A 15980-nucleotide genomic window follows, 5' to 3' on the forward strand; every position below is an offset into this window, starting at 1 on the left:
ACAGAGAAGACATGCTTCCTGGCTCTCCATTGATGGTGTTCTTTGATTAAGGGAACCCCAAACAGTAAACTCTGCTTGATCCTATTGGTGGAAAGAAGCCAAGGGAGATAAGTAGTTCTTCAAATGAAATCCACCTATCTATAGTTAATTTGTTAGAATACAGAATTTTCCATATAATCTTTCTATTGCAACTGAAAGTGTTGTAGAAATGATTCTACTACAACATTGATTTTGCTCCATTTGGGTTCCACTAGTAAGTAGACTAAATCCTATTTTCTTGGAGGTAACTGTATTAAAGCAATAAACTTATTGTAAATAACCTAATCTAAAATAAACAAAAATACTTTGTTGTTGTTGTTATTATTATTATTTTATTTACACAAAATGGCAGTATACACCGCAAACGAGATAACTATGCTGGATTTTGTATCACAGATCCCAAGCATGATGTATCGGCGAATTATGCAAGCAGAGCCCAGTAAGGTGGCTTTCTGCAGCTGACCAATGGTGATCTTGTCAGCGCCAATTGCTTTTAAGTGCTTGCCTAGATCTTTAGGCACAGCTCCCAGTGTGCCGAGTACCACTGGAACCACCTGCACTGGTTTATGCCAGAGTCTCTGCAATTCGATTCTCAAATCTTGATATCTGGTGACTTTTTCAAGTTGTTTCTCATCGATTCTGCTGTCACCAGGTATAGCAATGTCGAGTATCCACACTTTTTTCTTTTCCACAATTGTGATATCTGGGGTATTGTGTTTTTTTTAAAAAAAGAAAATATTATTATTATTATTATTATTATTATTATTAATAATAATAATAATAATAATAATAATAATAATAATAATAATAATAATAATAATAATAATAATAATAATAATTGAAAGTCTGTATTTAGGGAATTGGGAGAATTTGATGATTGACTGCCATTGCATTCATATTTTCTGGGGAATAAAGATCACTTAAAATGGATTTTCAATGCTTCTGATAGGAATCAGACATAATCAAAAAGACATGGAAAGAACGCAATTAGGAAAAGGGATACTGGTGAGATATTGTCCAACGTGCTCCACGCCCTAACAATTTTAATTTTCTTTTGTTTGCTTACGGCACATTCCATTAAAGGCTTCGCAGTAAGCCGACTGTTTTCTTAGGATTTTAACTGATCCTAAGTAAAGATATTATTCTTCTGAATTAAGGTTGACAGATTACAACCCCATTTTCAGCCATACAGCGAGCTCGTCAACCGCGCCCCCCCCCACCCCCCGCGGAGCTCTCGTAGCGCTTCTGCGGGGGGAAAACTCAAGCTCACGTTCAGAACAAATGACAGTTGATGACGCAAAGGCCGCGAGCTTCGCCGCTGCTCACAAGATCGCCAGCTCTTCGGGTAACGGCCTTTTCTTCAGAAGAAACAACAAGGCACCCGAAGCGGCGGCTGGATAAAGCGGAGTGCGGCCGCGGGGAGATGCGGCGCCCGGGCAGTTGAACAGCTTTCGGAAAGCATTGACCATAAAAGGAAGGTGAAAGTCTGGCCTTTGCTTAGATGGGTCTGTGGAAGACGAGAATTACAGATTTAGCTGCTGTATTGTGTGAGGCAGAACCATAGACCTAACCATAACATAGGTTCATTATGGTCTAATATATTATCCCAGTTCTCTTGGTTCAGAAGACTGACCAGACCCTAAAGGTCGACAGTAGCCTATGGTAGGGCATGTCAAATTTTTCAACTTTCAATTTCCAAACATTAGGGGTGCTCAAAAGTTGTGAGTGGCTTGGGACTGTAAAGATATTTTTGATACTTTAATATAATTTAGAGGTGCTTGGTAAGTAACTACATAAATATCATAACTTTTTAACATTTTGTTTTTCATTTATTGCATTGTGCTAACTAGGCTGTTGCTAGTTTATGGCTGAGTATGTTGTGCAAAATCAGGAAACTGGGCTAAGCAACAAACCAGAATTAATCATGCACTGTTGAGTTATGAATACAGCCTTATTCTTATCTCTATCTTTGAGGTAATATTTATACAAGAAGTACACAGGTATACAAATGGGAGAGATAGACACTATGGCAGAGGTCTTCAAACTTGGCAACTTTAAGACTTGTGGACTTCCAACTCCCAGAATTCTCCAGCTGGCATAGCTGGTTGGAGAATTCTGGGAGCTGAAGTCCACAAGTCTTAAAAGTTGCCAAGTTTGGGAACCCCTGCACTATGGGATCCATAGGTAAAGAGACTCTTTGCTTCTGCTTATTCTATGCCTCCAATAAACTTTGCTGTGTGTGTGTGTGTGGCGGGGGTGGGTGGGTGTCGGACCTCCGCAGGAGTTGTCAAGGACTAATGGTACAAAAGGAAATAGGCAGCAATGGATGGAAGGAATAAGCTACTACCATTGGGGACTGAGCACCTCCACCTTCTCAGACATTTTTCAGGCACTATTGCCACAGCAGCTGCACCATCAACAACCTCTTTGCCTCTGATTTGGATCATCTGGGAATCAAGTGTGATTGATACGAGATGGACAGCAATTAAATAAATAAAAATAAATAAAATTCAGTCAGTCTTTCAGTCAGTCAGTTGAGGTCAGAGGATGTGGTGGAAAAGAAACTCTTGTATGATCTGATGGTTCCTCTTTTTTCTTTTGCTTTTTTTTTTATTCAAAAAGTTTTACAAAAATTTTTTTTCCCTCCCTTTCCCCCCAACCCCCCACCCTTCACTAATACCCTCCCCCCTCCCCCCTGACTTCCCGGAACAAGCACAAGGTATAGTTAAAAATAAAACAACATATGCTAAGAAAATTTTTCCCCAAAACTATTATACCAATTTTCCCCTCTAGCTCTGACTTCCTCCTAACATAACCAAAATCATTCAGAAAATTAAAAAAAATAAAAAAAATAAAAAATTAATTAACAGTAATAAAATATATAAATCAATAGAACAAATTAATCCTAAAGTATTTAAAACCAACTAAAGCATAAAAATCCAATCCAATTCAAAAAATATCTCCCTTATAGCTTCTATAACCATATAATTCCCCCCCCCGGGTCTTTCTTACATAAGATCTTTTGAAAATATTCTATTTAAAATTCAGTGCAACACATTATAAAATTTCAATACAGAAAATTACAATATCTATTCAACTTTAGTCCTTCCTCATCAAAATCCAGTATAAATCCAAATATCTAGTCTTTTATGATAGATATAAAACATATAATCAACCCACTTCTTCCAGATCTTCCTCACAAATTGTCTTTCCGGGACACTAATATTTTTGTCTATTAATATTTCAAGAAAACCTTGTTTCAAGGATAATACTTTTGTCTCTTGCCATTTTTTTTGATGCATTAATCTCTGTCTTTCCTTCATTACTCCTTTTGAAAAGTCAGTCACCATATTTCCTAGTAGTTCCTTATGTCCAGGAATCCACAAATTACTGCCGTATATTCCATCAGTCCAAAAAGAGAGCTCTTGGAAAACATTAACCCTGTGATTTTTTTTGGTTCGGGAGAGAGCCTCCTGTAGCACAAATTCAGGCATTTCATCCAAACTATTTAAAGAAAACTTCTTTACATCAACTTGTTTATTCACGATCATATCTTCATATTTATCCACTTTTATTTATATCTCCTCCATTCCATTTTCCACGTGGTTGCACTGGTTAATTTCCTCCAAACTCTGATCAAAAACGTCCCCATTTTTTATCAATTCGTATTTTTGAATAATTAAATACATACTTTCTGTGTAATCCTGTATAAAGTCACGAATCCATTCTTCTGAAAGAACCTTCATGACAAAGTTCCTGCTGAGAATCCCCTTGTAAAATACTTAAACAACGTAATATAATCCAACAATCCACAGTCCAACACAATAAGATAAAATCTCCATTCAGTTTCGATTCCACAGCAAGGCTCCCTTTGATGTATCGCTCTGCTTTCAGTTGTTCTCAGACGCCATTTTAAACAATTAAAAGAAGGGGAAAAAAAATTTCTCTTTTTAGGTGGAAGTCAGAAAATCAAAAATACTTGCAAACCAATAATTGTTCACTCATGCTTCTTCCATCTGCTTTTAGAAATCCACAAAAAGAAATCAGTTGTTAGCAGAAGTGGACACCTTCCTCTTTTCCTGCTTTTGCAGGAGTGCAGTGAATACTGGAGATTAAGAGAGGATTAAAAGGGACTCGACCTTTCGGGACTTTGCATAACAAAAACAAAGCCCCTAAGGGAATCTACCACTATCCCCCCCTTGCTCTTTCTCTCTCTTTCAACCAGAGAGGGAAATTGAAGCCGGGAACAGCTGTTCGTTGCTGTTTTCACCGGCTTTTACCATATTCAGTGCGGAGTGCCATAAATTAGCACCCAGTGAGAAGGGTGGCGCCACCCGGAAGCCTTTCTTTTGCTTTCTGATAGTGCTTATGATTAATGGTGTTTTTTTTCCTGCTTGGGAAAGAATGAGATGGCCATAGGGAATGGATTATTCTGAGGAGAAGGGTTGCAAGAGCTATATGTACTGATAGGTATGTATGTATGTATGTATGGCCATATATTGGAAAGGACAGGAGCAGAAGGTTCATGGCACAGTGGAGAAACTCTTATGTGACTGAGAGCTGTGTGATCTTTCCCTTCTCCCCTTTGCCCTTCCGTTATTGTACCTTGAGAGGTCATTATTGAGGACCCTGCCTGAAAGTCTTGTTTTTGGATCTCAGAAAGCTCTACTTATTTTTGCCATGAATTCACATATCATATTATTCTATGGCTTGCTGAAGATGGAGACTGAATACAGATGGTCATAAGTAATATGCTGTACTTTACAAATCATAATGCTTTAACATGTGAAGCCGAAACTAAAATCACATAGTAACTTGGGTGAATCTATTTACTGAATTCCCATTTGCTGTCTTATCATCCAGTGATGTTGATCAGGATGAGAATTCAGCTCCAGATTTCAATCAATCAATTAGAATACAGCTGGAATGGAATCAATCTTTTCTTTTTTTGTAATGTAGTGACCAAAACTGGATGCAGAATTCCAGGGGTGGTCTTACAGGATTTATAAAGTGGTACTAATATTTCATGTGATTTTGATTCTATGTTTCTGTTTATACAACCAAGGATTATATTAGTTTTTTTGGAGGCTGCCACACACTGCTTATGTTTAAATGATCTTCCACTAGGACTCCAAGGCCCCTCTCATAGTTACTATTTTTGAACCAGGTTTCGCCTAATCTGTACTTGAACCTTCAGTTTCTCCTGCCTAGGTGTAAAATCTTGTTTTTCTCCACATTAAATTTTATGCTTTTGGATATGGCCCATTGTTCAAGTCTGTCAAGATCCTTTTGATTTCTGAGCTTGTCTTCTGGTGTGTTGGCTATTCCTGCCAGGTTAGTGTCTTCTGAAAATTTGACGAGTTCCCCTTCTATTCCCTCATCTAAGTCATTTATGAAGATATTGAATAGTACTCGGCCTAAGAAGGAACCTTGTGGTACCCCACTGCTGCTTCTCTCTATGTAGATGTAGTACCCATAAGGACTACTCATTGACTACGGTTTGTCAGCCAGTTACAAATCCATCTGGTGGTGATTCTTTCTATCCCATATTTTTCTACTTTACCAAGAAGTAGGTTGTGTTCTACTTTGTTGAATTCCTTGTTGAAATCTTAAGTATATTATGTCCACAGTATTTCACTGGTCTAGTAATTTAGTCACTTTGTCAAATAATGAAATAAGTTTGGTTGGTATGATCTATTTTTAACAAACTTGTGCTGGCTTCTAGTTATAACTTTATTTGTTTCTACATGTTTGCAGATCTGTTTTTTGATAATTTTTTCTAGTATCTTCCCAGGTATTGATGCTAGGTTGTAGTTTTCCTTTTTTCCTTTTCTGAAGATGGGGATCACATCAGCTCTTTTCCAATTCTCTGGTAGTTTCCCAGTGCTCCATGATTTTTAAAAAAATATAATACAATGGTTCTGAGATAACATCTGCCAGCTCCTTAAAATAATTAAAATAATTTTAATAAGGTATTTTATGCAATAGTAGAAACAAATATACTATGAATCTAAGAAGAAGAAGAAAAAAGAAAGAGTAAGTGAATACGTAAAAGGTAAATAGAGGAAAGAAAAGAAAAAGAAGAAAAAAACTATAAGGGATTGGCTTTTAAATCTTTATAGCAGTTAAAATAAATGTGTTGCCTATCCTCTAAGGTTGCATCATAATTCACTTCCCATATTTTTCCTTTTCTAATCAGATTTACCTTGAGTTTTTTTTGTGTGTGTGTGTGTGTGTGTGTGTGTGTGTAAATAAACAAAAGGGAAAAAATACTGGGAGTGATCAGCGGAAAAAGGAGGAGGCTTCCCTATTACCCATTGGCTCGACACTGTAAAGAATGATGCACACAGAACTGAAGGATGCACACAATGCACACATTGAGACAGGGGCATGGAGATGTGATCAATGGGGTGGACGAGGGTTGGACACAACTAAATGGTTAATGATGACAGGAATAAAAATTACCAGTTCAATTATTTAGTGTTCTTAGCAAAAGTCCATAAAAGGTTTCTAAATAAATGAACTTGTTGTCTTCTCCCTAATCAAATTAGTCAGTAAGGCAATTGACAAATGTCTTACTGACTAGTTTGTTTTTGATAAGACAGGCTATTTCTTGGTAAATTGGAGCAATTGGGATAGATAGCAGCACTACCAAATGGATTAGTAATTGGCTGACCACCTGCACTCAGCATTTAGCCCTCAACAGAGCTACATCTACATAGAGGGAAGCATGGAGTAGGATGCCTCAAGGTTCTGTATGGGGCCCAGTGTTTGTCATGATCTTCATAAATGTCTTAAGTAAGGGGATAAAAGGGAGCTTATCAACTTTGCAGACAACACCAAGCTGGCGAGAATTGCTAACACTTTGGAAGATAGACTGAAAATTCAGAAGGATCTTGACAGACTAAAGAAATGTACCTTATCCAATAAGATGCAGTTCAGTGGTGAGAAAAGTAAGATTCTACATCAAAATGGTATAGAATAGCTGGTATTTGTTTGTTTATTTATATCCCACCTTTATTATTTTCACAAATAACTCAAGGCAGCAAACATATCCAACATACCTTTCTCCTTCTATTTTCCCCATAACAACAACCCTGTGAGGTAAATTGGACTGAAAGAGAGTGTGTCTGGCCCAAAATGATTCAGCTGGCTTTCATGGCTAAGATGGGACTTGAACTCATGGTCATTTGCTTTCTAGCCTGGTATCTTGACCACTAGACCAAAATGGCTCAACAATAATAACTGTGATATGGATCTAGGTGTCCTAGTATCAACCAGCAGTGTACTGAAGCTGCCAAAAAAGTCAATGCAGTCCTAGGCTGCATCAACAGAGGAATGATATCAAGATCACAAGAAATGATAGTAGGTTTGAAGGCTAAACTGTACAATGAATATTGCGAGACCTAGGTATGTCTAGCCTAATGAAGAGAAAGATTAGGGATGACATGATGGCAATTTTCCAGTATTTGAGGTGCAGTCACAATGATAAGAGAATTGATTTATTTTCCATAGCACCTGAAGGCAAGATGCGAAACAAAGGGTTGAAGCTTATTAAAGAGAGATCCTACTTAGAACTAATGAGAAATTTCCTGAGAAGGAATTAACCAATGGAACAGCTTGCCTCCCAGAATTGTGGCTGTTCCATCACTGGAGGTTTTAAAGATAAGAATGGTCATTCATTTGTCCAGGACAGTGTAAGGATTCATTTCTTGGGAAGGGGCTGGACTAGAAGACTTCCAAAGATTCTAAATATTTTAAATCAATTTTGCCATTTCTTTAAGTTCCGTTATTCTTACCAACCATTCCTTCATTGTGGGTTCAGTATCTTTAGGCCTTTCCATCTTTCTCTCATACATTACTCTGATTGGAATTTCTTGAAGTACAATTATACCTGAATTGTTAATTTTTAGTCTGGTGTTAAAATAGTGTTGCAGAATTTCTGAAAAAAAAATGCACGACTATCCCTTGATACATTTCTTAACTTTGCATTACATGTGTTATATACATTTTATCCACTTCTGCACCTATTCTTCATCCCATTCAAAAAAATATTTGACTCTTAAATAAGTTTAGTATTTTCACTGGTTCCTCTGGTAATACTCTGAATCTTAGGCAGATTTTTTTCCTCTTAATTCCAGTACTGCCAAGTTGTCCAAATCTTTTCCCATCACTTTACTATTTCTAGTTTTACTTTCTAAAATTTATACTTCTCTTGGATTTCCCCATGCTCAATTTTCCACAGGTTCTTCTAGGTTTTATTATTCATCTTTTCTTTCATTTCTTCTTTCAAGATTTACAAATCTTTCTTCAATTCTCCCTTCAAATGCAGCCTTGACAGATTCAGATAGCCTTCCCCCATTCTTCAAAATTTTTGTAATTTTTCTGAGGGAATCCTCTTTTCTAGTGGTTGCTAAAACAATCATTTACAAGATAAGTGGTATATAAATTTATTCTATCCATCAGTCTGTCTGTCTGCTTATCTAAGCTTAAAAAGATAAGTTATTTTCTGAGTTCAGTCACAACTCCTTACAATCTGCCAAAAAACAAACAAAAAACCCAAGGTTGGCACATAGACCAGCTACCAGCTACAGATAGCTAACTTCATGCTACAGAGAATTTTGAATTTCATGAAACCAAAATAATCCAAGATCACATTGTAAAATATTACCTTATTCATATTGCTGTAGCCTACACAACAATACACAACTTTGAACAAATATTTATTAGATATGTATCTAGCCTTTGATTCAGATAATATATATATATAGAGAGCACCTTCTGCCCATTTTTGTCCTTACCAATATGCCTATGGAGTATAGGTAGACTAAAAGAGAATAATTGAGTCAAAATCACAAAGTGAGATTTCATGGCTGGCAATGTGTTTAACCTCAGATTGAAATTCATCTTCAACCATAAAATTTGTCTGAGTGACTGTCTCAGCATTAATTTTGTTACTATACTGATTTAGGAATATACATATGATTACTTTATTTACAAAGAATCTTAGAAATATATCAGTTCTGCAGAATTATTGTCTCATCTATTCTTCTGTAAAGGGGTATAAATCAGAAACAATGAACAAGAATCTGCAGACATAATAATCTTAGGGATTATGAACACAAGCACCTGTGTTTTAGATCCAAGTCCAATCTGTCTTGTGAAAGCTTCCCAGGAGATGACATGCTGATGGGGTCTGGTGATAATTAATGCCTTTCTGCAGGAAGAAGTGATGCTTCACCCTCTTCTTAAGAGGGTATTGCTAGATTCCACCCTATTAGATAATTTTTGTCCAGGGGAACATTGTTGAGAAGGTGGCTGAGTACCAACTTCAGAGGTTTATGGATGAAATGGATTATTTGGATCCTTTCTGATGAGGGTTCAAGTCTGGATTTGAGATGGATATAGCATTGGTTGCACTTTTTGGTCTCTAGTGGGATGGCAGTGGGGATAGTGTATCCATCCTTGTTCTACTTGATTTCTTGACAGCTTTTGACACCATCTAACATAGTAACTTTCTGGAACAGCTTTGGGATTGGGAGTGGGAGGACACCGTGATGTCCTGGTCTGCTTCCTTCCTCTGTGATTTTCTGACAGTTGGTGTTGATAGGAAATGAGAGGTCTGGCCTTTGATTTCTGCTTTCCAGAATTCTGCAGGGTTTGCACTTTCTCTGCTTTTGTTTAACATTTACATGAAGCTGTATGTCTCAGCCTATGGTGAGTTAAGTTATCCCTGACCTCCCTCTTGCAGTGCCTGGAGGTTATTAAGGGCTAGGTGGGGAGCAACAGATTGAAACTGGACCCTGGGAAGACAGAATAGTGGCAAGTTTGTGGTTCTTTGATCTGTGGAGAATTGCCATCTTGGGTGAAGTGGCACTGCCCCAGATAGATCTGATGTATAATCTGGGGTTTTTCCCGCTCAAGGAGCAGATAGCAGTTGTGGCCTGGAAGGTCATTGTGCAACCAAGGGATGTGTCAGTTAGTTCCCTTTCCTGGACCAGCAATTCTTGCTCATGCTTACCTACACTCTAGTCACCTCTGGTCTTGACTATTGCAATGCACTCTATATGGGACTGCCCTTGAAAAATATCTGGAAGTTTCAGTTGGTTCAAAATGTGACAATCCACATGGTTTTGTACAAGCCTAGATTTCCATATCTGTCATCTTTTCTATGGCAGTTCACTTTGGCTGCCGATTTGCTGCTGGTTGCACCTTTAAAGGTCTACATGGCTCAGAACCATGTTATGTGAAGGTGTGCTGCCCCGTTCACTCACACACACAGACCTAGCTGTGATTTAGTGAGCTTATTAATATTCTCCAGCAATTCCCTTCACCAAAAAACCCAAACTGAATTGTCCCAATTAAGTCCAATTACAAGTAGACCAATGTTAGTCCACAGAGCAATGGCCAAAGCACTTGAAAGTTTCTAAAACAAAATAAATACACCAGGCAAATTTAAATCCACAACACAAGAAAGCCCATGAGTCACAAGTCAAGAAAAGTCCAGCGTTTCCAAGGCATGATACAAGTCAAGGCACAGTGTCAATTCAAAGCGATGCAGGAATTACAACCAGAAAACTAGGAAACAAACATGTTGTTCTCAGCAATGCCTCCCTCTGTCTGCAGTGCTAAATAGCTAATTTTTTGGTGTAGCCATCAAAAAGGGCGAGGCTTTCTTCTCTCAAGTAGTCTGGATGATCTTTTCTGGTCCTGCCTTTTCTCTGCCCTTGGATGAAGTGCAGAAGGTAGTTCCTCCTCCTCTTCACATGCTTTTCCCAGCTGGAGCCTCAGTCAAATCCCTTCTGGATGGCTGTTAAGAACTATCAATTAACTCAGCTTTTGATGTGCCAAGAACCACTTCATCTTCCACCAAGCTGACATCTAGAGAGGTATCTAGGGAATCATCCTGGGGAGTCATCACAGAAGGACCATCCTTCTCCAGTCAGATCTACTTGAGCCATCAGAGCGGGGAGGCAGGGAATACTATCGGGCTCCTCTCCTAAGGAAGTCCAGCCTTTTCCATTATGGTTTCCTCCCTGTGTAACATCATCCATGTAGGGCAGGAGTGAAATCCAGCAGGTTCTGACAGGTTCTGGAGAACTGGTAGCAGAAATTTTGAGCAGTTCAGAGAAACGGTAGTGGAAATTTTGAGTAGTTCGGAGAACCAGCAAATACCACTTCTGGCTGGCTCCAAAGTGGGGTGGGAATGGAGATTTTGCAATATCCTTCCCTCATGAGTTGGGAGGAATGGGGATTTTGCAGTATCCTTCCCCTGCCGCACCCACCAAGCCATGCCCACCAAGCCACACTATGCCCATCAAGCCATAGCCACAGAATCAGTAGTAAAAAAAAATTGGATTTCAGCACTGATGTAGGGATAAGATTGGCCCCTACTTTAACACTCTTTCACAAGACCACGAAGACATGGTTAACTACCTGGAGACCCCAGAATGATATGGAGTCCATCAAGTGGTTTGTTTGATTGTTGTTGCTTGATTGTTGTCACTTGATTGTTGGGTGGGGGGACAGAATGTTACTGCTTTTTGTATTTTTTTATTGGGATTTTATTCTTGGAAACTGCTTGGAGTCACTGGGAGTGAATTGGGTAAATTTTCTAACCAACCAACCAACCAAACAAACAAACAAACAAAGAAACAGTTCAGGATCAATTGATCAGAAATTGATCTGGTTACTGTGAGTGTTAATGGTAATGTCCTTCATCTTCAAATCATGAGCACCAAGTCTAGCATGTGCCACCCATGTGAATTGGGGCTGAAACCACAATTTTCTTAGGCCCATCATATTCTACCCTGGAGCAAGAAGGTTGAAACATTAAAAGTTTGAAAACTACCACCGGCTGAGCTGTGAGATAAAGGAGCTCAGGCATGATTTTTGCTAGACCGCATGTTAGGTGATATACCAAAGCAAGCCCTAATTTGTCCCTGCAGCTCTGAATAAAGCCATTCACATTTGATCACTCTTGGATTAGCATATCTAATAGCAGGCATGTTCATTGGAATCCCTGTGATCATTTCCTTTCTTTGGCTTTAGTTATGACAGCTGTAGGATCTGAAACTTTGAAGGAAAGATCTTGGGTTATATTCCTAGCTTTGCCTAACTAAATCTCAGCAACACTTGTCACATCTGTAGTAATCTACCACCAAATTGTATCTTTTCTGTAGATTTATGATCTGTTCCATCTGCCTTATCTCTTTGTACTAATACTATAGTCAGTTTGATTTCTGTATATATGTAGATGTGCAGGTCTACAAATGTCATTTTGATAACATTAGACTTAAATATAATTTATTTTTTATGGTCCAGAGCAATTAACTTCATTTGTTGATATAGTTAATTAATGGTTTACTATGATATGTGAACTAAGACATTTAGTTAATTCAGAAAATCATGATTCAATTAATGGGCAATGCAATATGCAATCAGCCAGTAAATGAGATTCAGCCTTATTCCCTCAGCTGATTTAACTGTTCCATAACTCCAGGATTAGTGGCCATGTGTTACTTAATCCTATTGTTTGCCTTTCCTTTTAAGATTGGGAACAATTAACCTGCCTTAGAAGCGACTGAATAATTTCAGAACATTCTGCAGATCCAGGTATGTTGTTTTAAAGATAACTTTAAGGTACATATTAGTTAATTTTATATTATTTTATATTTTGTTGAGTATTTCTTCTTCTGTATTAGATTTGATTGTGTGTTTAGAATAAGGACTTAATATATGTTAGAGTTGTGTAGTGGTTATACTGTTGTATTAGAACTGGGGAGACTTAGGTTTAATTTGTCCTTAGCCATGGAATTTTAGTAAGTAAATTTGGGCCAGTCACTTCATAACAGTGTGGTAACAAAAAGTCTGCAAGCAAACAAGCTCAGAGACTAAGAACTCCATAGTTCAGTCCTGAGCAACATACTGTATATTTTCTTCTCTTGATCCTCTCTTTTTGGGTATTTCACTAGCAACTGTTGCAGTGAGAAAGATACTTCACTACTAAGACATGTGCTGCTTTTTTTCTCCACTATTCCTATTGTGTAGTGGGCTTTAGTAGGCAAGAACCAGACCAGCATATCTGCAACAGCATTTATTGACTCAAAAAATGAAACTGAATAACTGCAGGCAATAGCCTGTGATTTATACTCTAGGCCCACAGTACCTTAACCAGTGGTGGGATTCAGCCAGTTCGCACCACTTCGGGAGAACCGGTTGTTAACTTTCTGAGCCGTTTGGCAAACTGGTTGTTGAAAGAAATCATTAGGGCAGAGAACCAGTTGTTAAATTATTTGAATCCCACAACTGACCTTAACCAATCATAAACTAGACAAAACCCTCCCACATATAATTGTTCTGAACTTCCTTCCAAAAGTTGGAATCATGTAAAAGGTTAGTTTCAATTTAGACCAGATTAATAGTTAGGGTCATCTAAAGGTTAATCCTCTTTAGCACAACTATATACATTTAATACATAACAATTCCATTCAACCCAATTTAAATCATCAGCAGCAGGGATTTAAACAGCTAAGGAATTACTGATCAGTATTGACTGGAATAATATTTTTAAAGTAATCCTGCTATAATATAAAACAGCACTGCAGTTGGAAGCTGCCTAGAACATTTGAAATAACTGTATTTTGTTCTATGTATAAAACAAAGCATAGTACGGATAGTCCTTGACTTACAGCAATCAGTTCATTTAGTGATCATTCAAAATTACAATGGCATGGAAAAAAGTGACCTATAACCATTTTTTTACACATATGACCGTTGCATCATACCAAAGATCATGTGATCAAAATTAAGCTGTTGGCAACTGACTCACATTTATAATGGTTGTGGTGTCCCAGGGTCATGTGATCCCCTTTTGCAACCTTCTACCAAGCAAACTGAATGAGGAAGCCAGATTTGCTTAACAACCATGTCACTAATTTAACAAGTATAGTGTTCACTTAACAACTGTGGCAAGGAAATAGGACAAAACTCACTTAACAATATCTCACTTAGCAACAGAAATTTGGGGCTCAATTCTTGTTATAAGTCAAGGACTACCTGTGTCAAGCCCAATAATAGATCTGTTATACATAATATGAAGAATAAAGAAGAAAAACCCATTTTAAGAAAGTGGATTGTAAAAAAGGTGGAATTAATGTGCTAAACATGTTGAATGTACTGATAAACATCTAACATATTGCCACTTTTTATTATTAATTTGATGAATTCTCTATCTATCCCCTCATCTGAATAATTGATGAAGATATTTAAGAGTACTGGGCCTAAGACAGTGCTTTGGGGTACTCCACTGCATACTTCCCTCCATGCAGATCAGTTCCATTTAGGACTACATATTGAGGTCAGCTAGTCAGCCAGATGAATTCATAACTGGCTGACCAAACACATTCATTGTAGGTTTTAATGAAACTACATCTATAGGGAGGGAGTATGCAGTGGGATACACCAAGGGTCCGTCTTAGGTCCAGTACTCTTCAACAACTTCATCAATGATTCAGATGAGACAATAGATAGGGAACTCATCAAATTTGCAGATGACACTAAGCTGACAAGAATAGCCAACATTTCACAAGATAGGCTTAAAATACAGAAGGATCTTGAAGACTTGAACACTGGATCCTATCTAACAAAACAAAATTCAGTGGTGAAAAAAGTATGGTTCTATATTTAGGCAAGAAAAACTAAATGCACAGATATATCTGGTATCTGGCTCAATGGTACTGGTAGTAACTGCGAGAGGGATCTTGGAGTCCTAGTGGGCAATCACTTAAATATGAGCCAGCAGTATAGTGGAGCTGCCAAAATGCCAATGGGTCCTAGGCTGCATTAACAGAGGAATAGAATTAAGATCACATGAAGTGTTAGTACCACTTTATAATGCCTTGGTCAGACCATGCTTGGAATACTGCATCCAGTTTTGGTTGCCACGATGTAAAAAATATGAAACTCTAGAAATCTAGAGTGCAGAGAAGAACAATAAATACAGGTGAAACTCAAAAAATTAGAATATTGTGCAAAAGGTCATTTATTTCAGTAATGCAACTTAAAAGGTGGAATGAATATATGAGATAGACTCGTTACATGCAAAGTGAAATAGTTCAAGCCTTGATTTGTCATAATTTTTATGATTATGGCTTACAGCTCATGAAAACCCCAAATTCACAATCTCAGAAAATTAGAATATTGTGAAAAGGTTCAATATTCTAGGCTTAAAGTGTCCCACCCTAATCAGCTAATTAAGCCATAACACCTGCAAAGGGTTCCTGAGCCTTTAAATGGTCTCTCAGTCTGGTTCAGTAGGAATCACAATCATGGGAAAGACTGCTGAGCTGACAGTGGTGCAAAAAACCATCATTGACACCCTCCATAAGGAGGGAAAGCCTCAAAAGGTAATTGCAAAATAAGTTGGATGTTCCCAAAGTGCTGTATCAAAGCACATTAATGGAAAGTTATGTGGAAGGGAAAAGTATGGAAGAAAAAGGTGCACAAGCAGCAGGAATGACCGCAGCCTGGAAAGGATCGTCCGGAAAAGGCCATTAAAAAGTGTTGGGGACTTTCACAGGGAGTGGACTGAGGCTGGAATCAGTGCATCGAGAGCCACCACACACAGACGGATCCTGGACATGGACTTCAAATGTCGTATTCCTTTTGTCAAGCCACTCCTAACAACAAACAACGTCAGAAGCGTCTTACCTGGGCTAAAGAAAAAAAAGAACTCGTCCGTTGCTCAGTGGTCCAAAGTCCTCTTTTCTGATGAGAGCAACTTTTGCATCTCATTTGGAAACCAAGGACCCAGAGTCTGGAGGAAGAACTCACTGCAAGGCACACACTGCAAGATGCTTGAAGTCCAGTGTGAAGTTTCCACAATCTGTGTTGCTTTGGGGAGCCATGTCATCTGCTGGTGTTGGTCCACTGTGCTTCAT

General features: G+C 38.1%; 1 protein-coding gene across 1 annotated transcript in view; it reads left to right on the forward strand.

Annotated features, from left to right (window-relative positions):
• The first annotated feature begins 1323 nt into the window (after positions 1 to 1323).
• CCDC7 (coiled-coil domain containing 7) overlaps positions 1324 to 15980 on the forward strand; it is a 250176-nt gene continuing 235519 nt past the window's right edge. The window contains exons 1-2 of the mRNA XM_058179731.1: positions 1324 to 1517; positions 12592 to 12654. The gene's annotated coding sequence lies outside the window, so the exon portion shown is untranslated. The remainder of the gene's footprint in view (positions 1518 to 12591; positions 12655 to 15980) is intronic.

The sequence above is a fragment of the Ahaetulla prasina genome, chromosome 4 (assembly GCF_028640845.1).
Source record: "Ahaetulla prasina isolate Xishuangbanna chromosome 4, ASM2864084v1, whole genome shotgun sequence".
Classification (NCBI taxonomy): Eukaryota; Metazoa; Chordata; class Lepidosauria; order Squamata; family Colubridae; genus Ahaetulla; species Ahaetulla prasina.